General features: G+C 39.7%; 1 protein-coding gene across 9 annotated transcripts in view; it reads left to right on the plus strand.

Annotated features, from left to right (window-relative positions):
* The first annotated feature begins 20,653 nt into the window (after positions 1-20,653).
* The window catches only part of nfasca (neurofascin homolog (chicken) a), a 61,055-nt gene continuing 54,741 nt past the window's right edge, over positions 20,654-26,967 (plus strand). For all 9 annotated transcript variants that reach the window (XM_044022873.1, XM_044022868.1, XM_044022869.1 and 6 more), the window contains exon 1: positions 20,654-20,907. The gene's annotated coding sequence lies outside the window, so the exon portion shown is untranslated. The remainder of the gene's footprint in view (positions 20,908-26,967) is intronic.

Below are 26,967 nucleotides of genomic sequence, written 5' to 3' on the forward strand. Positions count from 1 at the left end.
AGAGTTTTGATGCTGATTGTTTGATGTGACGATGTGCTTTGATATTTTAACTCGCAGGTTTGATGTACCTGGACAAAATATTAAGCTAAAAGCTTCAAAATGAGAGTTCACAGACCACTGAGTGACTTCACACTGGTTTGAACCTGATTGTAATGAAATGTATCATACAGCAGGATCACAATGTTGTGTTGTGTCAGTATCTTGTCAGAACCATGTTTCTCTGAATATTTCTCCAGCAAATCCTGGGGGTTTTGTGTCTTTACTCGTATGAGTAGGAGAGCTTTCTTGACTTGTTGGGAGACCAGATGTAGAATGTAGAACGCTGCAGGAGACTGAGGCCAGAGTGGTAAGGAAGGTCATAGCTGTGCTCAGTCGATACACACTTGCAATCTGTAGCTACACCCTTGCCACAGGGTGTTCTTAAAATGTACCTTCTACAGGGTTAAGATGAGAACACATTCAACAGATCAGATCCTCTAGGTAGGAGCTGCAGCTGCGACAGATTTTATTAGGATAATGTTTGGAGCTGCTTTTGTTGTCTCCTCTTTGGAAACATTTAACTCCATCTCTTGATTTATTGAATACACATCCTCTCTCTGATTGTGAATGTCTTAAATATATTATGTCTCTCTTTTCCATATGAAGACAACTGAATGTTGATCACAAATATTCCCAACAACATCTTTAAAGTCTGTATTAGAATATTTTGTTTTTTATGGTGCAAAATAAGATGTCCACCTGGGAAGAATGATTACGTTTCAATTTGTGACGCATAATTGTGTTAAAATGAGCCAGAGGATGAATGACCGTGTAAGTTGATGTGTCATTGTGATAAATTCTGCTTATGAAACTGAAGCTTTTGTTTTCCACTATGTCTGTAAGGGTGCAGGTCTTTTGAGATGGAACTGGCTATGCCAATCAAAACCGAAGCAATGTTTAAAAACGTATTGAAACTATTTAGAATTTCTGAGGAGAAGAATCACAATTTTTTATGTGAATCTGTGAATCTGTCTATTAAGTTTCATACTGTGGAACCAAGGGATTCAACAGATCTCCTGAGCCACTGGGCACATGGAGTTGGACAAACCTGCCGCCCATCAATTAAATCAGCAAATAGTAACTCACTCAGTTTGTTTTTACCAGCTCCATGGTAGGACAGGAGAGAACTAGAACAGCCAGAAAATAGAAACCAACCAATAGTGTGTTCCCTCTCTTCTCTGTCCCCAGGACTAAAACTGTGGAACAGGGAATAATATTTGTTCAAGTTTGACTTTTTCCCAAGCCCCATATTACATTTCTTTTTTTTTTTGTTAAACTTGAGACCTGTCTCACTTATTTTATTGGTTGTCACAATACTTGATTGTGTAAATCCCAACTGGGGTTTACTGGGGTTTGTAACTGTTTGTAACACGCAATGCAAACACACATGCAGAGGAGGTTACTTTGCTCTCCCATGTGCATGTTTTCACTCTGTGCCATATGTCAGTCTTGAACTACTATACAGCAAGTGTTTAGTGTTAAAGCTTAAACTCATAAAACGTGATTTCACTGGCTACTGCCTATGCTGGAATATTGGCAGAATGTGGCTGACTGATCTCAACTTCCATTACATGCAGTGATAGCAAAGGGAGCCTTGGCTGCCAAATTCAGTGTGACTGAGCAACATTTCAGGTGATGCCTTTGCCATGTGCGTGTAAGTGCAGTCTTACAAGTTGGCAGCAGATCAAAACACAGATGGCAGACAACAGGACAGCCTACAGAGCACAACCGGGAACAGGACACTGAAAGGCAGGAATGACTTAGAGCTAACTGAGCACACGGGGCTAATTGGTCAATTATGTGACGGGTATGCAGAGATGACCAAGGCTGGTAATGTGTGTGTGTGTGCGTGTGTGTGTGTGTGTGTGAGTGAGAGGAGTCAGCTTCTGACCAAAAACAAGAAGCAGATGCTGTGTGTGTGGAGGAAATGAGCCCCATTACAAAACCTGCATGGTTAATCATTAAGAGACTCCATCCAACCATTAAGTGCAAATGTGGTTACTGTGCTAATCAATCTGTTTCTCTGTGCCTTTGGTCTCCCATAGCAACCATATATTTATGTTAGAGGAAACCCAAAGAGCAGTGATGCCTGCTGGGTCAAGATCATGACACACAGTATCCTACATATACGAGACATACATACACTGTTGATTATCAATGAAATAGATTTTTTTTTAAATGTCATGTACATATACTGACTGTTGAACCAGAAAAAGTAACAAAAACATGTATACGCGTACAACACTCAGTTTGTTAACCTTAATCAGCTTGAACTTTGAATGCCTCATGCTTTCTTGCACAACAGACTCTGTACTGTTTCTCCTCTCCAAAGCCAACATCCCAAATGAGCTATTGCATGAATCGTTTCTCCAGGATACACTTCCCTGCCAAACCATTCTGTGTAACAGTTGTTCACTGAACCTTGTGAGCCTAACAATTTCTCAGGGTTATAAAAACTTGGATCACACACACCATATAATCCTCTATATTGTTGTCAGTAAAGTTTCCTTTTTTTTAAATGAATTTGCATTGAATGTTTGTGTACTTAACATGGATTAGTTGCAACTTTTGTTTGTTTTAGTGAAACTTATTTCCCTAATGTACAGTACATATTTCTTCTTAAGTGATTATAAACATAAAAAGTAATATAATTGTTATTAGTATTAGTTACCATTATTGCAGCAGTTGTATTGTGGAATGTAATGAATATCTTCAGCCTCTAAGGGACTCTTAAGTTTGGGTATGGACACTTCACTAACTCTTGCACATTTGTTCATTTTTGTCATGTTTAAATTTGCCACATCATTAAGTGAAAAGTCTTTAAATATGTAACAGAAATGGAAACAATAGATAGGTATGCTGTCCCAAATATAAATGAAAATGCTTCAGAAAATGTATTTGTATTGAAAGTACAACATATTTCATTATTTGCTTACTCCTTCTATAAATGTATAAACCGTATACCATCTCACCACAATCATGACCAAACTGACGCGAATGCAACAACGTTCCTGTAGGTTCATGCTCATCACAGGTGCCATATTTATACTCCATACTAAAATGCAGTGTCGCATGGCACACTTATGGCGCACTGTGACCTGTTGTCAGTGTTTGACTGAACCATTCATTTTCAAATATCAGTGTTGAGGCAATGACCCGTTTTTCTTTTTATTCACTTCTTTTGTCTCACACATTTGAGAGTGAAATGAATAGATTCTGATGATTCTCTTAGCCCCGAATCTCTGCTGTAGCTCGGATATTTTTTCTGGAAGTTATCCTGAAGAGGGGCAGTATATGTTTAAAACAGTTGTGAGGTGTCAGCTGACCTTTTAGTTCTGTTCCACCCTGAGTGTAACTAAAGCTTAAAGCCTTCAGGGCCATTCTCACCATGCATCCCATCTGCCACTGCACTGTTTTCCTCCAGCTGACTGAGTGCATCTGCCAGGCAGGTGAAGAGTGTCTGCAATGAAAGGCTTTCCTCATTATCAAGCTGCACCACCTAAACTACTTAACAAAGGAGTGAACTGCTCACTATGTTAAGTTAACCCTGCAGGGCTTTCCCACTCCTGTCTGCTGTATGGATCACAGTTAACCCACCCAGACTGTCACCTGATATGATTGACACCTTTTGAATGCACACAAACACAGAGGTTTGTGCCGCTATTCCTATCAGGACACTACCTTGACTTCTAATTATTTGAGCCTAAACAAAGCCTTATCCCTAACCACAACCAGATAATGCCTAATTCGGACCTTAACCTAAATCCAATTCCAATCTTAGCCTGGAATTTAACCAGTTCCTCAGAAATGAGGTTCTGCTTCATTGGGCTTTGGTGTCCATGAGGGCGACTGGCCCTTACAAGATCAGTGTTTTTATGCCAGAAAAGGTCCTAAAGAGATGAACAACTAAGCCAAAGAAGGAGGATGGAAGTAGCCCCCACAAGGTGACTCTGAAATCCATGAGCCTACTCTCATTTGACTAATGACGTCTGATGTCTATGAATTTTTGTTTTTTAAAAACTGTCATACTGAGTTTTTAAAGGCTTCACAACAATAATGTCAGTTATTATATACCCTCTATGTTTTTAATCTTAAAAATAACCAGTTAATGGCCATCCCTAACCTTAACCTAACCACAGTTCACAGCTTACTCTCACAAAATCGATCAGTATGCTGTTCACTTGGACTGCAGTCCTTGTCCCAGTATACAGGCAATGGCCCTGCTGAAGAAAGTGGTTTCTGGTCTAGCATGCGGCTAGTTGTTATCAAATTGTTGAGTATTCCTAAGAACTTCCAGTTTAAGATGACAGAGCATTAAATTAAAGAAAATGTACTGGTCTGAATTTCGGTATGTTTTTATTATTCTTCTATTATTTCTGAGCATTAGCTGGGGGTTGGATCTGTGGTGCATACTCGGAGTGTCCAGCCCAACTTGGTTCTGACTGGTCTGATTGAATAGTAGTTTGACTCTTAACATGTGTTAGTCCAACTTTGAGAAATTCGTCTGGGCTGCTGTACTACTCTTTTAAGTCAGAATTTAGTCAGAATAACACCACTACTTTACTTGTCTAATGTCATGTAGATGTAGCAACAAAAACGTGTGTACACATGTAACACTCACAGTCAGTTTGTCATATGATGGATGCCAGTTTACCTTTAATAACTTAATGTTTAACTTGTGAAAATGGCATATATTGCTTTGAATAGTCCAGCTGGTCAGCTTGAACATTGGATGTGTCACGTTTTCTTGCACAACAGACTCTGTAGAAGTCCTCTCCAAAGCCAACATCCCACATGTGCTCTTCCAGTAATCATATCTCCAGGACACACTTTCCTGCCAAAATATCCCAGTGTTTTTGCAAACAACACTTTTTCACGGATATGTGACCCTAACAATCCACCAGGATCACACATGGTCACCAGACCTTCACAAAGCAATCAAAGCAAGTGAGAGTTTTAAAACCTTTAATCTGAAGTTTACACGTACACCCTTGTGAATCCTAAAAAAATCCCTGGTGATCACATCTTCACATCACTTTGAATGTTTGTTTGTACTTGATAGTGGTCAGTTGAAACATTTGTTTGTTTTAGTGGCATTTAAGTACATGTTTCTTCTTACTTAAATGATATAAAGAGAAACAAAATAATATATTGGTTTTTGTGAGTCACTCCAAGGATTTAAGTTTAAGAACATGATGTTACCAGGGTCTCATCTAACAAGTTCTGTTTCCAATGCCAACAAACTGTTGTGTGTCTGCAATCAATGCAGGTCTTGTTGTTGCATACATTAATGCCACATTCACTGTAGTCTGTCCATATCTGCAGGATACGCTACAGTACGCATACAATGCACTCACAATTCAAGCGCGCACACAATGCAAACGTACAATACATAAGACTCCACATACTGTGGTCCTTTCTGCTCACTGCAGCAGTTTGAATGAACCATACAATGTAGAGAAAGCACTTGTGTACTGTACTCATGTCTGATAGACAGTCGCGGGAATTTCTTTCTTAATTTTTCCGTTAGAAAATGAAAAAAACCCAACAACAAACGTATCATAAAAGGTGCTGCTTTAAAGGATTAATTCATTAAATTCAGTCGTTGATTCAGCAGTTTAATACAACATTTGTTAAAATATTCAAGTGACACTTTACAGTGGTGATGAATACATCTAAAAGGAGCAGTGGACAGGAACAATAAGAGACCGAGAAGAGGAGGGAGCATGTCACTGTCCAGTGTGTCGTGTTCTCTCTCTCTCACACACACACTCTGTCACATCCCCTCTTTCCTTTCAGCACCTCAGCAGATGGGCAGTAGTGCTCGCTCTCCCTCCCTTTCTGTCATTTTGTCTGTGTCTCTCTGTCTCTCTCTCTCCTGCTCTCAGTGGGGAGCAGTCTTTTGATACTTGTATTGGCCCTGCGATTCACATCTCCTCCCCTTGCCTCAGGGGCTCCCTCCCCATTGTCCCCATTGTTCTGCCTTGAAAGTGGGTTAAAAAAAGACGGCAGCCGCTGGACAGAGGGGACACAGAGCAGAGAAATATGGGGGCAGTGATCGAGAGACACAGAGACAAGGCGAGAGGGAAAGAAAAATTACCAAATCAAGATGGAGGGGAGGAGGTGTCAGAATTCATAAAGACCAAACGAGGAGATGATGAAATGAGGGGTGGGTCATTACAGTGCCTGTACATGTGTGTACATATGCACTGTACATAATTATGTATGAAGACGTGATGGATTTCAAAGGTTCAGCACCATTTTGTTACACTGTGATGAACAATTCCCAAGTTTCCTTCAGAGCATATCATGAATTTGAACACATTTTTGAAAAAAGAAGAAATGCACATTTTTATGTTTTTCCATCCATTGCTGTTAAGTGAATATTAGGCATTTGTTCACAGACATAAGCAGTGGCTGGAGTGCCAGGAGCTGGTCATGTTTTGCTGTTTCTCATCTAATATTGTAGTAGACATAATTGCTTCTTGCACTAAGTCGAGGAACGATGTGCACTCCATATCATTGTTCCCCGTTTCTGCTGTGTCTGCCTTTTTTTGTGCCAATTTTCTAGCTAAAGGCAGAAGCTGGATGGATAACTCAGTCATGTGATTTCAAAATATAATTGTTTTTTTTGCTGAATCTATTTCTATTTCACTTATTTTCATTTTTGGATATGCCAACTTTTCACCTTTATTTCACATTTCCCTCAAGTATAAAAACTTGAAAAAAAAATAGCTACTATGTTTCCATCAAGGTTTTTATGCACACATTTGAAAATAAGCATAAAAAGAGGGGAGTTGATTGTTGAGTCTCATCACGAGTTGATTAAACATGTTTTAGGATGGACGCTCTGTGTTCTTTAATATGAAGATGCAGTCTGATGATTAGATTTTCCACTTGGTTTAGACATTTTAGAGATAGTGCATGTCTTGGCTTGTTTGGGCTGCTCACAGCTGACAGCTCTTCATTAACAATTATGTGCATGGACAGTGCACACACACACACACACATACACACACAGTCCTCATTAGCTCTCAGTGTGTTTCTCCACCACAGACCTGATTTGTCTGCCTGATTTCCTTTTCATTTAACTCTATCACGACTGTGAGTATGTGTGTGTGTGTGTCTCCTCTGCCCTAGTTTCATTCAGACTGCATAATACAACACTCAACCAAACCAAATGACACCCTGTCTGCTTTGATTTGAAGCGCAAATTACCCTTTATTACAGAGTCGGTGTAATTTCTGTTCAGAAAATGACGTCCATTAATTTGTATAATGGTCTTTTGCATTTTTCCCAGCCTGCTATTTGCAGCTTTTACACACCCAATATCAGGACTGCCTTGTAGAAACAGCTTTTCAGTGTTGCTCAGTTATGCACAGTCATACTAGTCTGGTATTGATTCTGTGGTCATTGAAAGACGCTAACGCTCTGCAACATGTTTTCATCTTAAAGCAAACAACAGATGATTAAAAAAAGGCACCATGGAGTGTGATGTTAGGTGCTAAAGGTATGTTTACATACAGGAGTTTATTTGGCTCAAGAATGGCTGTTGAAGACACATGTTAACATGTTCATGTAGGTCCATGCAATAATAGCTCTCAGTGTTGCCCAGTAAAATAAATCCTCTTTCTATTTCAGTTTTGATGTGTGATGATTTAATAACTATACTATTTTATAGCTGTTATTTGTGTAGGTCGATACACAGTGACATGAACAGATGAGTTAATCTCATCCACACATTTTTTTCTATCCATTGCTTGGACCAGTATATTTTTTTGGGGGGTTGGGCACTCGGTAGGATGACATTCCCTTTTTTGACCTCACCTGCAGTGCTGTGATTGATGGTTTGTATTAGGGCTACAACAGTTATTCGTTTAATTGATTGCTAAATTCATTGTCATCTATTTTTGATAGTCTTTCAATCGGTTTGAATGTTTTTATGTTTTTCATCATGAAAACAAGCTTTCTGATTTTTCAGCTTCTTTATTTTCTGGTTTCATTACTTAATACAACAAAGAAATCATTAAAACAAGTCATTTTGGTTTGTAGACAAAACGCAAGACATTTGAAAATGTTATCATTTTGAGATTTTGGGAAGCAACGAACAACATTTTTCATTTTCTGACATTTTATGGACCAAACAAGTACTTGATTACTCAAGAAAATGATGGACAGATGAATCGATTATGAGAATAATTGTTAGTTTCAGCCCTAGAACAAGTGCCTGATAAAAATGGTATCTGTAAGGTAGCGTACACCTGTAAGGTGGCATACACCTGTGCCCTATAATAGTTACACTGCTGTATCTGACCGGCTGTAATAAACTATGAATGAATTTTTCATAGCTTTCACTTCTCTTCTCACATTCTCACAAAGCCTAAGGTGTTGTGGAGAAACTCATTCAAGAGTTTATAATGGAGAACCAGGCTGTTATTTTGATCACTGCTACTAAGTCATGCAGCCATAATCTGGTTCTACACAGAGGCCAAACATAATTCTATGATTAAACATGGTCTTAATCCTAGTTTAATCCCTGTGCATGATTACTGAAGTGCCTCATGTACATTAAAGAGACCATTGAGCTAATTTAGACTGTACTTGATTCATTCACTCAGCAGCTAATCTGATGACTAATCTGGTCACCACTGTGGTGATTTGTTGTCAGTCACAGGGGACTACAGTGTGTATGGGTCCACTTAGATGTGTTCACATCTTGTCTTCATTATGTAGTCATACGTGCGCAGGGAGTGTATCAGTGCTCTGAGTGACAGACGTTCATTCTGGCCTCAGGCATTGAGCTGTCATGGCAATCTGGGTTACATGTTCCCTCTTCATGTTCCTCTTGCTTTGAGTTCATCTCCTTTACTGTTGCATGCTTGTTTCTTTGATATATATATATTATTTGCCCCCAATTATTGCAGTATTGCATATATAATGCAATAATGTGTATATACCAAAGACACCCAGAGACTACAGAGTTGGATCAATAAAATAAAACGAGCATAGAAGACGGAGCCATGGGAGATTTGATTTTCTTGTCTTTGTGATACACGTCATGATAGGGGCCACAGCTGTCATCCGTCTTCAGTATCAATTTATCAATCAATGTGTACTTTTTTTGTAGTGGGTGGCCCATGGCCCATGGTCAAGAGGAAAGGAATTGGGCTTGTGACTGGAGGGTCGTAGGTTCAAATCCTAGGAGCAAGGCCCATTGCTCCCCAGGCACAGAACAATGCTGCTCCTCCACCAATGTGTGTTCTCTACTGGTGTGTAAAAAGGGCAGGTTAAATGCAGAGGTCAAATTCACTATCACTAGTTGGTGTGTGTGCAAAATTCTAGTTCTTGTCTAGGGAAATTTGTCCTGGACTCTTCTAAGATCTTATGAAGCTATGCATTTGTTATTGTTGTTAATTTAGTGTTATGTATTTGGCAGCTGGTTGGTTATAAATGTGCCACATAGCTATCGGGATGCACCCTACTCATTTTTCTCTCTAGAAGATCTTTGCTTCAGGCTAACTTTTTGAGGGTGAAGCTGATCTTGGAGAAACCAGGCTGTGTCAGGGTGAGACAGGGTATTGTACTTTTCTTGTGCAGTTTCCCAGAAAGCACACGGAAAACAATTTGTTCTTTTTCTGCTTTCAGTTAAGTATTGTATAACAAGCACAACACTTCACAGGAAACGTCTCACTGCTTTCTCTAATCCAATTCCAATTCTAGTCCCATCTCCATCTTTACCTCTACCAAAAGGGTAGTGTGTTTGGTCACATCTGTCTGTCTGTCTGTCTGTCTGTCTGTGAAAAGTACAACTCAAAAAGTACTGGTTTTGATGACATTTTGCAGAAATGTATGGAGGAAGAAATTATTCGATTTTCTCTAGGATCTGGTGAAGGATCAAGATATCTTGTTGACAATTGCAATCTTTAACAATTGTTCACCTTGCAAGATGCATAGCATTAATCACACTTCAAGTCCAGAAAAAAAAATGAAGACAGTGGGTAATAAATATGGGGAAGAGATCAAATAGGTCATCTGTCCTGTTCCTGTGGTCCTTGCCCTCCAATTATCCTCTGGACCTCTGTGTTTCAGTGTGTTTTAATTAGGATAGTGCAGGACATTGACTGATTTGATTGGACAGAGGTTCAGCCATAGTCCGAGTTGATGGCCAATCACCTCAAAGTTCAAACCCCTGAGGAAAATGGGTAGCTCAGATTGTCTTTGGATGAACGGTGATTGGGGCATTAAAATGTATAGACAGGAGCAGACGAGAAGATGAGCTGCGTTGAGAGCATGCATGAGCAGACATATTGGAGCTTCTTATAAAGGTTCGGTGGAGAGTTGTTTCATTGTACAGCCTGTGCTATAATGTTGAAGGTCAGTGGCTCTAAATCAGAGGCGGGGAACCTTTATTGAACTCAAGGCCATCTCAGTTTCAATAACATCCTGTAAGGGCCATGCTAAATAACTGAACACATTGATTACACTTACCTCTAATGAGATGGCTGGGACTGGGTCTCTCTGTTGAGGCATTTAAAGTCTGATTAAAAGGCTCATACAACTTCACAACTTTTCCCGTTGTGTCATCACATGCAAGAGAGATTGACTTCACATTTCTGTCTGGAGACTCTTTGTGAAACAAGAGTAACACTAATAGGGCTGTCTATGGCTGCTGAGGTATTTTACTTTCCATATCAATTTTGCATGGTGCTGTGAGAGATTTTCACTGAACTAATGCTGCAAATTGTATAACATTTTGATAAAATGTTAAAAATATCAATATTTGCATTAAAAAGATGCAATTTTTTTTTAATATGACCCCACAGTGCAACTCTACCTGTTCAAGTTAAAAAATATCCAGGTCAGAAACAATTTTTTAAATTCAGTGTTTGAAACCCTTGTTCAGATTTACTCAAATGACACAAACTTACCAAATTAACTGCTGCAAGGTAAAAAAATCATGATGTGGGAGAACGAGTCTTGTATAAAAAGACACAAACTGAAAATCTTTTGTGAGAAGCATCCGAAGGAACCTTCTTGTTATTAATTTGGCCTTGTTGCTCACACCTGATTTTATTTTGTATACAGTATAGGTTGTGACATCAGTTTTGACAAGTCTTGATCCAAGCATACAGAATCATTTTTTGGAGTAAACTTGATGTCAACCCATGTATAAAGGTGATTATTGGCCGACGGTGGTTCAGTTGGTTGAGCAGGTTGTCATTTATCCAGAAGGTTGGTTGTTAAATCCCTGGTTCCTCAAGTCTGTATGTCATTGTGTCCTCAGGCAAGACACTGAACATCACATTTAATGTTGTACTTTTTATTTAGCTTTGTAAGATAATTTCTGAGTCTTAGTCCTGAGATCAACCATACTTGTTAGTTTTACTTATGGACTTCTGTGTGTGTGCGTGCGTACACGTGCATACTGTATGTGTGTGTGCCCACATTGCTGTGGGGCTGTGTGTAAGGTAATCTGAAGTCAATGGAGCATGGAAGGTCATACTTGAATGCCAAGGTAGGGATTAGAAGGAAGTGACCATACAATCACTTCAGCTTGTGACCTTCAAAACACACAGGCCAGTGTTGACAGGTTAACAGTGTGTGAGTGATGAAGGCCACTCTAATAGACTCATCCATCACGTAATGCCATCAGTGTAATTCTGTTGCTGAGCCATCTTTAGTTCATTGAAGTGTGCAGAAGGAACATTTGTGGCAAAACATAACTATCTCATGTGTCATGGTTTTACAGTGAGCATCACAGTATAAAGAACCCCCCAAAAAATCAGTGTAATGGTCCTTTAATATTGCTACCGGATGTTATTATGTGGTATGTTATACAGTTGTACTTTTCACATTGGCTGGAAGGACAACTTGACTGTCATTACAGGGCTAGGCTAACTTTTTTGCAGCGGTTGCACTGGTGCAACTAACTTTTTCATTCACAACTTTGAGATGCTCCAACAATTTTCAACGCACAAGTTCTGTCGAAAAACAACAACGGTGTTACGGAAAATCTGGACCCTTTTGTAGTGGGTATATGGCATAAAGACTGCACCACACTGCTATAAGCATCTAGCCTGTCTCGTTTGTTCTCATTTCTGCTGCAGTGTGCACACACACACACACACAGTGTCTGAAATACCTGGATTACAGCCAATCAGAGGCAAAATCCCACCCCTCCTCTGCATTTGATTGGTTTTGACCCTGACATCATCCTGCCTTGTGTGTGAGTTCAAGTAAGTGTTGATAGAGAACACAGGCTTCATATTAAATGTTAGGCGCACCAGTGTGTAGAAAATAATTTCATCTCACTTTTGTAAGATTTTTGGAGCAACCAAAAATATTGACTGGATATTAAAACAGGATGAGATCATGATCATTTTTGTTATGTTTAAGTAACATTTTTAACAATTATGTGATTATTCAAGAAAATAATTGTCAGATTTATTGATGATGGAAATAATCCACAGCAGTTTGAGTTGAATTCGTTAAGGGATGTGTGAAGTGTTCATGCTGATGTGCTCTGTTCCCGATAACAACCATGGCTGCAGGTGTTTTTCAGAAGTGGGGGAGGTGTGTGTGTGTGTGTGTGTGTGTGTGTGTGTGTGTGTGTGAGAGAGTGTGAGTGTGGGTGTGTGTGTGATCCAGTCCTTTCACACAACTGATGTCTTTATGAACTGCAGCAGCTGTGCACTTACAGACAATTTAATCATACTTCTACACAGAGCGTTTTGATTTCCATGTGTGTTCCATTTCTAATTCTTTAGGTTTTTGTTTTGTTTTGTTTTTTATTAATGAAAAAACTCAAAGAGACGAAATCAGCCGGATTAATTCGGGCTATGCACTCCTCAGTTGGCATTCAGGTGAGACGTGCCCAGCTGGTCTCCACAAACGAGAATGGTGCTATGTGTAAAAGCTACAACACACTTTGTGGTGGCAAGTTTTAAGTTGGTTTTCGCTTGAGTTCGATGTGTTTGTAGTGATTTGTTTAGAACTAAAATGTAGAGACACTAACAGTATTGTACATTAAATGTAATTGTTATACATAACCACATACTCAGTAGACCTACAGTATGTGCCTATAAGAATGTACAATATCCTGACTGTTGTGTGTGAGAGTGTGAATTATTGATTGATGCAGATGTTCCACATGGCCTTCATGCCACAGATGGTCAGCCAAGTCATCTTCTCTTGTTCATATGTTGTCTTGGCACGTCATTAGACATGCAGGAGCTTGTACATGTTTGTGCGTGTGTGCGTGTTTGTGCATGTGTGTACATGTGTGCAGCTCTAATGGCTGCTGCTGACCAGCTGCTATCATAGACTATTGTAACACCAGACACCAGGACTACATGGCCTTGTGTGTGTGTGTGTGTGTGTGTGTGTATTTTTTGTGTATTTTTTACTGAGGAAGTGGGCTTAGGAGACTTAGGGTTAAATGAATGAATGACCCGTGCCTCCGCTTGGCCCCGCCAACTCATTAACCGTAGGAAAACGACCACACCTCCTGTTGCTGGAGACAAAGACATGGGGGATTGAAGTGTGTGTCTGTGTGTGGTGAAGCATGGTGGTTTCACAGGCTTTTTTTTGGGGGGGCGGAGGGTCCGAGTCTTAACAACAGGCTTGGCGCGCGCCAACCTTTATTTGACTTGACAATAAGGGAAGAAGTCTATACACACACACACACACACTACTGCTGCCCGGTCCTGCTGTCACTGTGTGTAGTCAGTTGTTCCCTGCCCCCTCATTGTTTCACATTTTTAAACTTTTGTCTTTATCATATCTAGCTACACTATATCTGAGTTGTATATACATGATCTCGATTGGAAGGCTTTGATGTATGCTGTGCAAAAACAAAAAAGCTATATTTGTTATCTTCACCAGGAATAAGACTCTACATAATATATTTAGCATGAACTAAATTCACACACGCTGTGTAATAAAGAATTAAATTAGACAATGCAAGTCCTGTTGTAGAGATTTGGCTCCACATCCATATACATTTTATTGTGCAGCTCTTCATTTTGAACCCATGGTACCCTGTCCTTTCAGATAATGCTTCAATATTCAAACAACATATTTGTGGTGAAGGGTTTGATAGAAGCCAAACCTCTCACTTTCTTTAAATGAAGAGGGCCATGACACCTGTGAGTCAGTGTTATCATGTATTGCTTTTGTTTCTTAAGGATGGGAGAAACAAAATGTCTGAAATATTTGTTTAAGGAGCTCTTAGCGGGTTTACTTTCTGGCTAACCGTTAGAATTTGTGTCACCGGCTATACTTCACAAAAGACTTTTGATATGTTGGATGTTCACATTCTAATCCGTCAAACAGTCTCCTCAGGAGGCGTCTTATTGTCCCAGATTCACTGTGCAGCAGGACAACGAGCACAAACACACTGGCAGAGTCATTAGGATCTGTCTGCAGAGACCAGAAGAACCATGAGTCCTGCAGCAGATGGTGTGAAACCTCCCCCCGACCACCTCATCCCAGAGCCTTGATCTAAACATCCTGGAGCCAGTCTGGGATTATATAAAGAGGCAAATTGTGTCTTTTCACAAAATTAGATTTTAGTATTTTGGCCTTCAATTTTATTGGACGCCCTAACATTGTGTAGTTAGCGTTTTGCTCTGTTGCTTCATTGGTAATCAAACACGGAGTCAAACTGGTGGTGTCCCAGTGGTCATCCATAGGGTCCACGTAGACAACCACAGAAATGGGTAGAAGACAAAATCTATGTCAAGAAGGTGCAGAGAGTATGACCCGGCCATACTTCCTAGATCCTGGACAGCACATGAAGTGCTTTACTTGAAGGTATAAGTATTCTGTATTCTATCAAAGAGGACTCTAATGTCACTGCATCACAGAGCACATGCATGTTGTACTCTGGTATTGATATTATGACTGACATTACAGGTAATGCAGATCTCTCTGATGAGTTTAACTGCAAAGAATGTGAACAAAAACAGATAAAATGCAGACTTCAGCGATGGAAATTCAAGTTTCAATTCAGGTAGTTGATGACTAATGCTTTCTGTTAATTGGCAGCACTTAGTATTTATCAGAGTGTTTTTAATTATTCATGTGTTTCAGCGACTACAGGTTATTTACATATTCTGTGGGGAAAAAGGGAAAAGCTCATCTTAAGGCTCTTTTCTACCACTGAGTTGTTTTCACTCCGCCTTCTGTCAAAGTGCAGGATTAAATCAGTCTGTGGCTTGTGTATTACACATGTGTGTAGTATTCATCATCAGTGTAGCCATAGCAACGGTTGCTTAATTACCGGTGTGTGGCTTGTTTATCTCCAGACAGTGAGCCTTTCTGTCTTCCTTACTGTCTGCAACAGCTGCTCCCTCACCACTCCCTGTCTCTCACTTTTTCTTTCTTACTATTTTCAAAGCTGTTTTTCTTCCGTTCAAGTTTGGTACACTGATAACTCGGTGTTGGGCACAGTGCTAATTTGTAGTTGTGCTACATAAAGGAGAAGGCTGATGGAGCGCACTGCTGGGTGACAGTCTGTCCGAAGCCCTGTTTCAGCACTTAGTCTGAACCTGTGTCGCTGGTTAAATAGGAGACAAAGGATGGGATATGTTGTAATGATGGCGGTCAGGGGTAGGCTGACGGTACAGCAGCTCCACCAGCTCCTCCCTCATGACTGAAGCAGTGTTGTGAATTAGTCTGTTGAGTCTGCTGTTGTCAGTCGTCCTAATTGTTCCAGCAGCCCACTGTGTTGGAAATGATCATGGCCATTACAGAGTAATAACAGACCTGCAGGTCAGTGCTACCAAGTCAGGATCACAGCAAGTTACCTAACGTATGACTAAATGTAATTCTTTGCTTTTCACTGATTGAAACAGTGAACAGAGACTTACCCAACTTTACTTCATATCATTCAGCGTGTTTAATCGAGCTAAATACATAGTCTGAGTCAGGTAACTGGACAATTTTCAAGTCCATAGGTGGCACTGTAGCTCTCGATAAGTTGATGTGTATTGAATCAGTTTCCTGTTGACCTTTATGTGACGGAAAAACAAACGGAGTCCATATACGAAATGGACAGGGAGGTGGACTGTGGTGCTGTGGTTCGTACCTGCTGTACATCGTGATACAAATTAGATCGAGCATGTGGCTCTTGTGGTTGCCGCCAAATGATTTCCGGCAACAGTACTGCAGTTTATATGTTGTCTCCTACTTCTGGGTCAAAGACCGGAGAGGAAATGTTGGTGCATTTGCAGAATGCCTGGTCCGACTCCAGTTCAACTAAGTGTAGACATGCAGGAGTAATCGGACTATGAATCACATTATCCAGTGATGTTAGTCCAAATTCACGTATTCATGTGACATTGAGAAAATCAATTTAAACATTAGTCCGACTAAAATCTTTTAAAATGCAATACGTCCTCTTCTGAGGTGGTTCACTTTTACACTGTAGGCTTTTTTTGACTTTTTTTGACTTGAAATTAAAAACTGCACACTGTGGGAAGGTTCAGAGTTCATTCATGTTGTTTTTAGATTAAAACACTGGGTTGGGTTTCTTTTATCCCACATTCACCCTTGTTTTTTCATTTCATTTTCTCTCTGTATTCAATGTGTGTGTGTGTGTGTGTGTGTGTGTTTGTGTTGTGTTTTTATGGACATCAAAGTGACCTCCCACGCAGGTTTTTTTTATCTCATGCATCCATTGTCCTCCTGCTGTCGCCCTATCTCGCTTTATCTCTGTCAGTGTAAATTTTTAAAGAGTTCAATTAGTGAGTTACCTGATACCGGTCACGGGCCAACTCATGTGTGACCATGTATCTGTGTGTTCGTTTGTGTGTGTCTCATGGGTGTTGTCGCCCTGGTGTAAATATCTGTGATGTTTCTGCGTCAAATGATAGGATTTCAGATTAGAACATTTTTCAGAGGTTTGTTGCAAACAAAAAACATAATTAAATGTTTTTTTAAAAAAGGAACATTTGATGTCTTGACATATCTTACGCTACAGTATATATTAGATGTCATATTCAAACTTCCCCATCATTAAAAAAATACTGTCTTGTTAAAGAAATGTGACTATAAAATGAACAGTCCTCATTGAAGCAAATGTTGTTATAACATACAAGGGATCTTGCAGAAATTATGTAGAAAATACAAATACCATAACACCAAAGATTGGCACTCACTGACAAAAAAAAAACCCCAACAACTAAGTGCTCATATGGCTAATGATGGTGTTTCTTAGAAGCCAAGTCCAAATAGTAATGGGTTCAAGAGATAAGTTGCAACTCTTCAGTGGAGTTTGGTGTCTTGTTAACCAACTTTCACAATTTAGACACATTATACACACACACATATATATATATATATGTATATATATATATATAAGTATACATATACATATATATGTACATAAATAAAGCTAAAAAAAATCTAGCAGATCACTAATCTAGAACAAGATGAAACAGTTCTCTCAGTTGCTTCAGAGAGGTCTGTGTTGTAGAGTTTGTGTTGAATAATGCATGAAGTCTGTCAAAGGATGTTTTTAAAACGGAAACAGTGCCTACAGGAAGATGTTTCTCGACCCTTGTCCTCATACTTTAGTATCTGTTATTTGAGATGGACACTGTACAAAAGTCACCGTCTGTCTCTCCTGTTCCATTTGACGTATTCTTCAATCCTTTATTCACAAGGCCTTAATGGTACAGTAGACCACATACAGTGTCAGTTCAACCCACGCAAACACACTCTCTTACAGTCTAATCGTATGTGACCCTGCAGTTACTAGTATTGAAGGAGCATGTGTGCGTGTGTGCTGTTCTTTGATTAGAAAAATAAAATCTCTCAGTACCCAGGGTGAAATCTGTCCCTCACACCCAGTTCAATAACGACAGGGCATGGCTCTACTCTGTGTGTGTTTGTGAAGAGCTACGGTGCACATGTCTCAGTGTCTTTTTGTTTGTCAGTTGCAGATCTGACCAGAGCTCAACTGACTGGAGACTATCTGGACAGGATTTGATATTGTCTTTGTATATGCATCTTTCCTGTGTGTGTGTGTGTGTGTGTGTGTGTGTGTGTGTGTGTGTGTGTGTGAGAGCACACGTCTTAAGGGTGTGTTGGGGTGTTAAGAATTGTCTTTTGTTGTTGGGACATGGGTTTTAATGATATCGAGGGTCATCTGCATGTCATAGCTTGGCGGTGGTTGGATTATTGATTGTTTGGGGCTGGACATTGAATGGAGCTGAAAATGCTGGCCAATTCGGAGGTCATTGTGCACACACAGACACACACAGACACACACACACACGACAGTGCACAACAAATTGATACATAAAAATAAAAATCTCCTTAGTTCAGTTTCGACTTTGCGGTGGGTTGGGGTGGGTGATGGCGATGGTGGGGGCTCTTGCCCTGAAGGCCCCTAATCCTCCTCAGTCCAACTCCCCTTCCTCCCATTGACCTTTTCTTTGTCTTTCCCTGCTTTAAGGCTATAACTCTATTTTTGGAGTTTTAACAGTTCAACAACTCTGCTTTCGATATATTCACACTGAACTGCGGTTTTAGGGCCCACAAAATTGAAATGCATACCCTTGGTAATGATGACACTTTTTCCTACCTTCTCTTCTGATTGGTTCTCATTAGTTGTGAATCAACTATTGACCTTTCACTTTTGTTATTTCTGAAACTAAGCAAACAACTGTAGAGGAGAAAATCTGCTAACCTGAGAGGATATGTAGTATACTGCATGTTTTCAGGGCTGTTAGTATGGAGACAGATTCAAATTTAAGTCTTAGAAGCTTTTTTTTAGTGTTTTACGGCAGTTGGCATCAATAAGGTGCTGGATTTAATCATTCATTCTCAGTTTTCCTTTTGCTCACATGCTTTGTCCGGATATGATACTAACAATTCAAAGTTTTGTTTCCAACTTTGCACAAAGTCTGCAAGTAAATCTATGCTTGTGAACTTGTCGGTATATTTTTTTAAATATATAATCTAGGGCAAATTCTTTTTTAACCACTGCTTATCCTCACTTATAAGACAGACAGGAAATGTGGGGACAGAAAGAGAGAGTCAAACGCACGCAGGGGCCACAGCCAAACCGTGTAAGTGGTTCATATTAGTCCCGAGGCCACTGTGTGATCCTTACTGGAGCTCCTTCTTGATTGACAGCTGCATGTAGTGACGGCACGCAACATCTCAATGGTCCTGTCCTTATTGTGGGGTTGCCAGGTTTTCACTGCCCCATATTTGCTCATTTGCGACTCTCAGTTGGACTTAAGACCACTTTGCTGTCTATCCATGTACTATAGATTATATGTTCTAAGTCTGGGTAAGGTATGAGTGCTCAATTAGTACCTTATGAGCAGTGTTTAGTATTATAATGCATGGTGTGTCTGTGTTTGTCCAAGTATTTTTGCTGTTTGCTTCCACCCATCCACCCACTTTCCTGACCTTTCTTCCTTCCAGCAACATCTCGTCCATGAACTCAAAACTCAGATAGCCTCCAGCTGAAGGGGGCTTCCTTTTCTGCACAGCATGCATGGACGACTCTCTCTCTCTCTCTCTCTCTCTCTCTCTCTCTCTCTCTCTCTCTGTGTGTGATTGTGGGAGAATTTCATGTGTGTGTGCCCGCATACTCTGCATTCATGCATGATTGGCCCTGTCGTCTCTGTGACCTGTGTGTGTTTAGCATGTGAATGTGTGTTGGAGCTTTTATGGGAGAAAATCCAATGTCAAATCTGTCCACCAGGGAAGACACTACTCCATAGTGACCATGTCAAAGTTTTAAGTAACTTAGAGTTGGGAGTAATGGTAACACCAATGCTTCTGCCCATTCATTTTTCTATCTTGAAATTCAGAAAGTGATGCATAGCTGTCATTTCAGCTGTGTCAATAAATATATTAACAAAGTCCCATAACAAACATAAAGACACAATTTTTCTAAATCTTTAGACATTTCAGTGATTGTTATGGGTGGTTGCCTCAAAGAATTCAGGGTTTAGATGTAATGAACTATTTATTTATTTCTCCTGATTAGGGCTGAATGATTTTGAATAAACGTCTAATTGCGATTATGTTGACTGAAATTGTGATATGATTTCTGATATCAGAGGTAATGGTCGTTTTTATGTCATTACTCTAATTTTTATTTGAAAAAAAACAACACATTTTAAAAGGTTACTGTGTGGTATTTTTGCAGGTCTGTGAGAAACAAAGATGTCTATTTCAGTCTGTAGAATATGATGTGTATAGGTAATATTTAATCTACAATGGACATTTTTGGTTCTGAGGTTTGGTTCTGTTTACTTTACCACATGGAAAACATTTCCTGGTTTAACTTTTACTGAGATGGACCAGCAAACGTTTTTGTGGCCATTACATTAAATTGGACCCAGCAGTGGTTTGACTTGCATTTGTTTGTGGGACAGTTGCGAATAACTTGTAATGCGTATGTGTGTGAGTGTGTTTGACAGCAGTGGAGCCGGCGTGTGTGTGTTTGTGTCTGAGGCTTATTAATAATGTATGAGGTGGGAGGGGTGAAGGAGAGGGGGTGGTGACAGATGGAGAATCAGTGTGAGAGGGAGAGCGAGAGAGAGAGAGAGGGAGAGCTCCGTGTGAGAGCACTGAGAGACCAGAGCGAGAGAAAGCGACAGAGAGAGTGAGTGAATGAAGAAGAAGAAAATGGACTGAATAAAAGCGATGCACAGAATCAACGGGATTTCCTACGTACTGACGCGATCGGCTGCTGTCGAGTCTCTGTGCTGGATTTGACTGACACCTGCCCAGTCTTTGTTTTGTCTGGTTTCTCTGTGATGCTGAAACATTGATGGAGGTACAACCAAGTCACCTGGTACGACTGTATACCTGGCTGCAAGAGCTGCACTGACAGAGGTACTGAGTGTGTGTCTGTGTGTGTCTCTGTGTGTGTAAGTGAGACAAAACCAACAGATTTTCATTTTTTTTTAGTATAATCTGAGCTATAAGAATGTTACATTCCTAATTAACGCCATTCTATGTGTTAGACCATTTACATTGTAGATTCTCACTGAAGGCATCAAAACTATGAAAGAACACATATGGAATTACGTAGTAAAGTTTTATATTTTAGATTCTTCAAAATAGCCACCCTTTGCTTTGATTACTGCTTTGCACACTCTTGGCATTCTCTCAGTGTGCTTCATGAGGTAGTCATGTGTATATGTATGTATATATGTGTGTATATATATGTATGTATATACATGTGTATATATATATATATATATATATATACATACATATATATGTATATATATATGTGTGTAACCTAATTTCTGAGGAACTGGTTAAACTGTGGTTAAGTTTGGGGTTAGACAATAACTGGTTAATGGTAGGGATAAGGCTTTGGTGAAGCTGTCCAAATGAATGGAAGTCAATGCAGAGTCCCTACAAGGATGGCGGTGCAAGCCTGTGTGTGTGTGCCTATGTGTGTGTGCGTGTGCGTACACGTGCGTGTGCGTGTGCGTGAGAGAGAGCAAGAGAGAAATAACCACTGACTCTTTGTTTAGTTTGGTCATTCACCATCAAAGACAGTCCTAATGGATAATACACTGTATCACACACACACACACACACACACACACACAGATTAGAATGTCCGGAGAAATATATCATGTCTGGTTTTCATGTCGGATGTTTGCTCACAGATTCTCTCTGTGTTTCCATTTTCCATTTCAACATGGTTGTGTATTCATCATTTACGTCATGATGAAAAGGTTCATATAATCACATAAACAAATGAACAATGTGACGTGTCCGCTGGTACACAGCTCTCATCAACTCTTGATATTTAGTGGCTTATATATTACTTGACTCATTAATCTAATAACATGAACTGATGCAGCGTTTTCATTTAGATTATACTAGATTATATGATCGTACAGTATCTTTGCTTTATAAGACTTCTAACTAGTTGGTAAGCTTATAGTGATCCTGTTTTAACTAACATAATCTCAAGCGACAACCCTGCAACACAGAGCAGCGGAAGCAACAAGAGAGTCTACTAGAGTCTAAGCTATCTCTGTGTGCTGAATGTCAGCAGCATATTTACATTACATTTACATTTATTTGTTTAGCAGATGCTTTCATTCAAAGTAAGACCTAAGAGCTAAATCACTTTAGGATAAAGTAGGACAAGACATGTGGTAAAGTAGTGCGCCAAAATAAGACCTTTAAAAGAAGGTGATCATCATGATTACTTTAAATGACTACATTTTATTTTGTGCCTGATCCTTTGTGAGATGTTGTTGTTGTAGATGTTCTGATATGATAAGGTCATATTTGAGTTTAAGATTATGTTCATGAGGCGGTGACAAGGTGCGAGGAGATGAGGTTCTCTTCAAGTGGATACGTTTTCAAGAGCTACTTGAAGACAGTGAGGGACTCTTCAGCTCCAACAGCTTTTGGCAGCTTTTTTCTTTCCACCACCGGGAAACCAACTGACTGTGTTGTGTGCAGCAATGACAGAGCCAGATGACATTTCTCAGAGGAACAGAGTGATTGAGAAAGAGCATAAGCTCATGTGCTTGAATTCAAGGCAAGGAGTTTAGGCCCGGGTGCCACTGCCAGATGGGAAGAATTAGACAGGCATACATGTACAGTGTGTGACAAATGTGTTGCTGACCTGCTACATCTTGTACACCGCTGTTGTCCACGTTGAGCGTGTCTGCTGCTATTTCTCTTTACAGAGTTCGCCTTTAAAATTGGTCTGTCACAAATCATATTCTTTTCAACACTCTAAATACTCCTCCTATGTATATATATGTACATATGTATATATATATGTGTATATATATATATATATATATATATATGTATGTATGTATGTATGTATATATATATATATATATATATATATATATATATATATATGTATATATATATATATACACATACACATACACACACTGCTCCTAACCTCTTAGAAAGTGTTTATGTGGGTGGGAGGATAATTTCTATCTTAATGAGGACACATTATAGACATAATGCATTCTCTAGCCCCTTCCTAACCTTAAAACTTAAGTGGACTAACCCCTTACCCTAATTCTAAACCTGGTCTTAACCCTAAGAATACCTTTAAAGTTGTGGGGCCCAGACAAAATGTTCCCACAAGGAGAAAATGACCTCACAAAGATGTAAATGCATGTACACACACAAAAACACACACACACACACACATGCAATAAGCAAATACAGTCCTTTCTTTCTTTGGGAGCATTGTCGATGAAAGGTTAATGCAACCAGAAAAGAAAAAGAGAGAGAAGCAGAAAAAAGAAAGACAGAGAGCCTCTAATGGACAACAACAGGCCTTTCACTTCAAATATTTGGTGAGGAGGTCTCATACTAACCATTCATGACTCTCTCTGTATCGCTCTCTCTCCTCCCCCGTTCTCCGTGGCCAAAGGGAAAAGATCAGAACAAATTGTTACTGTGTGATTTGCCCACGTTACACGGCTTTTTGTTTTCTAAAAAAATAAAAAATCTGTTTCCAATCATGCTGTTGTTGGGAAAAAAAGAAAACTAGCAGTCTCCACTTTTTGATTCAAGCTTCACACAACTGTACATCCGTGATAATCAGTGGATGATTGGGATCATAGGAGCACTTCACATTCTTACTGAAGACGCAAAGACAAACTCAATTTTACATTCACACTGTTGTTTCTCACTGTCATTTCACTGTTCGATGCTCACCACTGTCTCACAGCCTGGCAGCACTGGCACATCAGGATGAGAATGATTTATTCTCCTGGATGTCACAGTGCTACATTTGTGTCAACAAACCCCCATAAATATTGTGCTTTTCCAGTGGTTCCTTCCAGGCTGTAAATCAAACCAAGCAGTGACACAGTCATTTCTGTCTGCTTTTATATACAGTAACGTACAATCTACAACCAACCTGCAGGCTCTGTATTATATATGTTTTTAACTTGTCTCTGAGTGCCTCGTGTATACTTTTTAACTTACAGCGTATATTTATTGTTACTCTCTATCATAATAACAAAAGAGGACGTATGTGTTATGTTTGTGCTTTAGGGCGAGCTTCAGCAGTAGGACACGCAGCAAAATTAATAGCAATGAATAGTTCTATTAGTGAAAAATACACAAAATACAATTTAAAAAGAACAAAACAAAAAACGACTTAATATTTCCTTCATTAGGAAAGTTATAGCACAGTGGATGACGTCATCACAAGGTCACCAAAATGGTCTGTTAGCTTGAATATAACAAAAGATTTCTAACGTTGATGCCATCATTATTTTATAAATTTATTTATGTACAAATAAATGCTCACGACAACATTCACAGGAAAATGCTTACACACGTGTGTGTGTATGTTCAGCCTATAATGCACTTTCATGTAAATTATATATAACATACTACAGTTGGAATATTGCTGTGCCGCTATTTTTGTCTAATTAAGAATTTATTAGAATCAGCTTGGTGTAGCTGCGTGGGTTGTTTCATTTTCCATGTAGAGGGGTGTATATTATTATAAATAAAGTGGGATGTAAATAGTAGCAACAAAACAACATCAAATATATATTTTTTTATCAGTTCTCAGATGATCTTCTTCTCTGCTGCTTGGACTCATATATTATATAATCATAGGGATTTAGCTGTCCTAATCTGCTCAAAGTGTGTGTGTAACCAGATAGCATCGAATAAGCTCTCACCCGCAGAATATTCAAATAAAAAAAAAACATTGCATGCATCAGAAACCAAGTTCCTGTAATGAAAGCCGTGTTTTTTTAGCAGGAACCAGAGAGCTGCAGATTAGCTTCAGTGCTGATGCTTCATCTCTTGTGATGTATGCAAAATGGCACGGTGAAATTAAGATTGTGGAAACGGTTTGGTTAGATTTAGGCATGAAAACTAGCTGGTGGATTGAGGTCTGGGTGAATAGAAGAGATTGGTTTTTTTGAAGTGTGGTAAAATCCATGTCAGTGAATGGTGAGCCGTCGGGGCTGGTCGGGGCTCGCCGTCCTTATCTCAACTGTAGTTGGTTGTGAGGAGCTTGTGCTGGCCGAGCAGGATGATGCTCTTAATCACAAGGCAACAAACACTGTACAGTTCGGGCTCAACATCAATGCAGTGCTGCCCCAAAATGTCTGGCCGAGATTACATGTGAACCCAGACATGCTTTGTGAAAGTACAGACACACTATTTTTCATATTTGCTGACAAATAAAACAGCAATGGTTGTCTGGGAGATCAGGTTGAGTTCACAACAGGGAAATCTATTTTTTTTCTTGTGCAGCTACACTTTTATTGTGTTGTGTCTGCTTATTTTTGGATGGTTTATCACAGATCTGCATTACCCAGAGTGTACATCTGTGCATGGAAATAATGCAGTGAAATCTAGTATGGGATTGTAAAAAGAGAGCGAGAGAGAGAGAGAGACCAGGAGAGGTGAAGACACAGAAAAGCCTGATTCCAGGTGGAGATACAGATACTGTGCCAATAAGCTAGACACTTGCATTATCACTGCACAGGCATCCATCTGTGTGTTTGTGTCTGCTATTCTGTCTTCATATATTGCACAGTTCAGCTAATTCCCCAATGACTCCGTGGTATAACTGTAATTTCTGCCCAAATCATTTTCAAAGGAAATTATTTTTCTGAGTTGAATGGAGCTTTACGGTTATTAACAGCAACAGAGTCTTATGTGGTCGGGATGGATGGCAGAACATCACAGGCTGGGTTTAGGCAACAATGGAACTAAATTTACACATTAAATCTCGACAAGTACAAAATATAAGCAGTGGTGCTTTTCCCTCACCCCAGCATTCCTGTTCGATAAAAATGTGTCTGTGTGCATCCTCTCCTTCACCAACTGATTAAGTAGCTTCATGTGGATGACGGAGGTTCAAACTAAAGCTTATTTCACAGTCTTCAAAGACCCGTTTGACCTACTTCCCTGACCCGTGTTTTCAAAAGACGCTCACTGCATTTCCAAAACGTGGACATATTTTATCTCACTGCCAGGCAGATGTTCCCAGTAAAACAGGTGTGACGCAAGGGCTGCACGTCGCTTTCATTTGTGCGTACAATCTGATGCATAATTGAAATGAATGTATTTGTGCGCACAAAAGATGCTGCGCGTGAGTGATGATCAAAAGCGTGTCGGCTCAGAACCTCACATGTAGGCATTAGATCCCAGTGACTGACTGGACTCACAGCTGATCGCAGGGTGGCATAAAGTAGAGCACTAATGATGCAGAGTGATGTGGCCTTTAAGATCAGCTCTGTAAATAATGTATCGCAGTTAATGTACTGTGTATGTACCGCTTTAAAAAATGTGTCATAAATCCAGTAAATGTGATGAGGGCTGCCCTCAATCACAGCCTTCTATTTGGGGATGACTTGTTCTCGTGCACTTTTCCACTCAGTGACTCTCTTGATTGGTTAGTACTCTGGGCTCAGCTTGCCATTGGCCACTGCTCCACTCATTCGTGAAATGGTTCCTTTAATGTGTGACCATGGTTGCTGCAGGAGCAGGCTGTAGTTTAACTTCTGACATTTGGATTTACTCAATTCCCCAGAGAAGATTGATCAGGATTATCTATACTTTGGAATCTATCCATATTTTTTTCACATACACAGGTAAAAACAAAGCAGTTTCATGAGAATAATGCTATAGAATTCCACCTGAAATACCAAAAACCCATCACCAGAATGAATATGTGTGATAATAATGTGTAATTGGGAGTGACTGGTGACGAGGTATCGCACTCTTACATGATCGTCCATGAGGAGGAGCCTCTGACTAAGTGTGTGTCTTCTCCAAACTAGTTATCGAGTCATCCGGTTCCTTAATCGTCTTTATTCAGGAAGTAACAATATATTGAATTGGGACTGAATGGAGGGGAAAATAGCCTTCTTGTCATTTGATTTGTAACGTTAGTAAACATGAGGA

Source organism: Solea senegalensis, linkage group LG4 (genome assembly GCF_019176455.1).
Source record: "Solea senegalensis isolate Sse05_10M linkage group LG4, IFAPA_SoseM_1, whole genome shotgun sequence".
NCBI classification, from domain to species: Eukaryota; Metazoa; Chordata; class Actinopteri; order Pleuronectiformes; family Soleidae; genus Solea; species Solea senegalensis.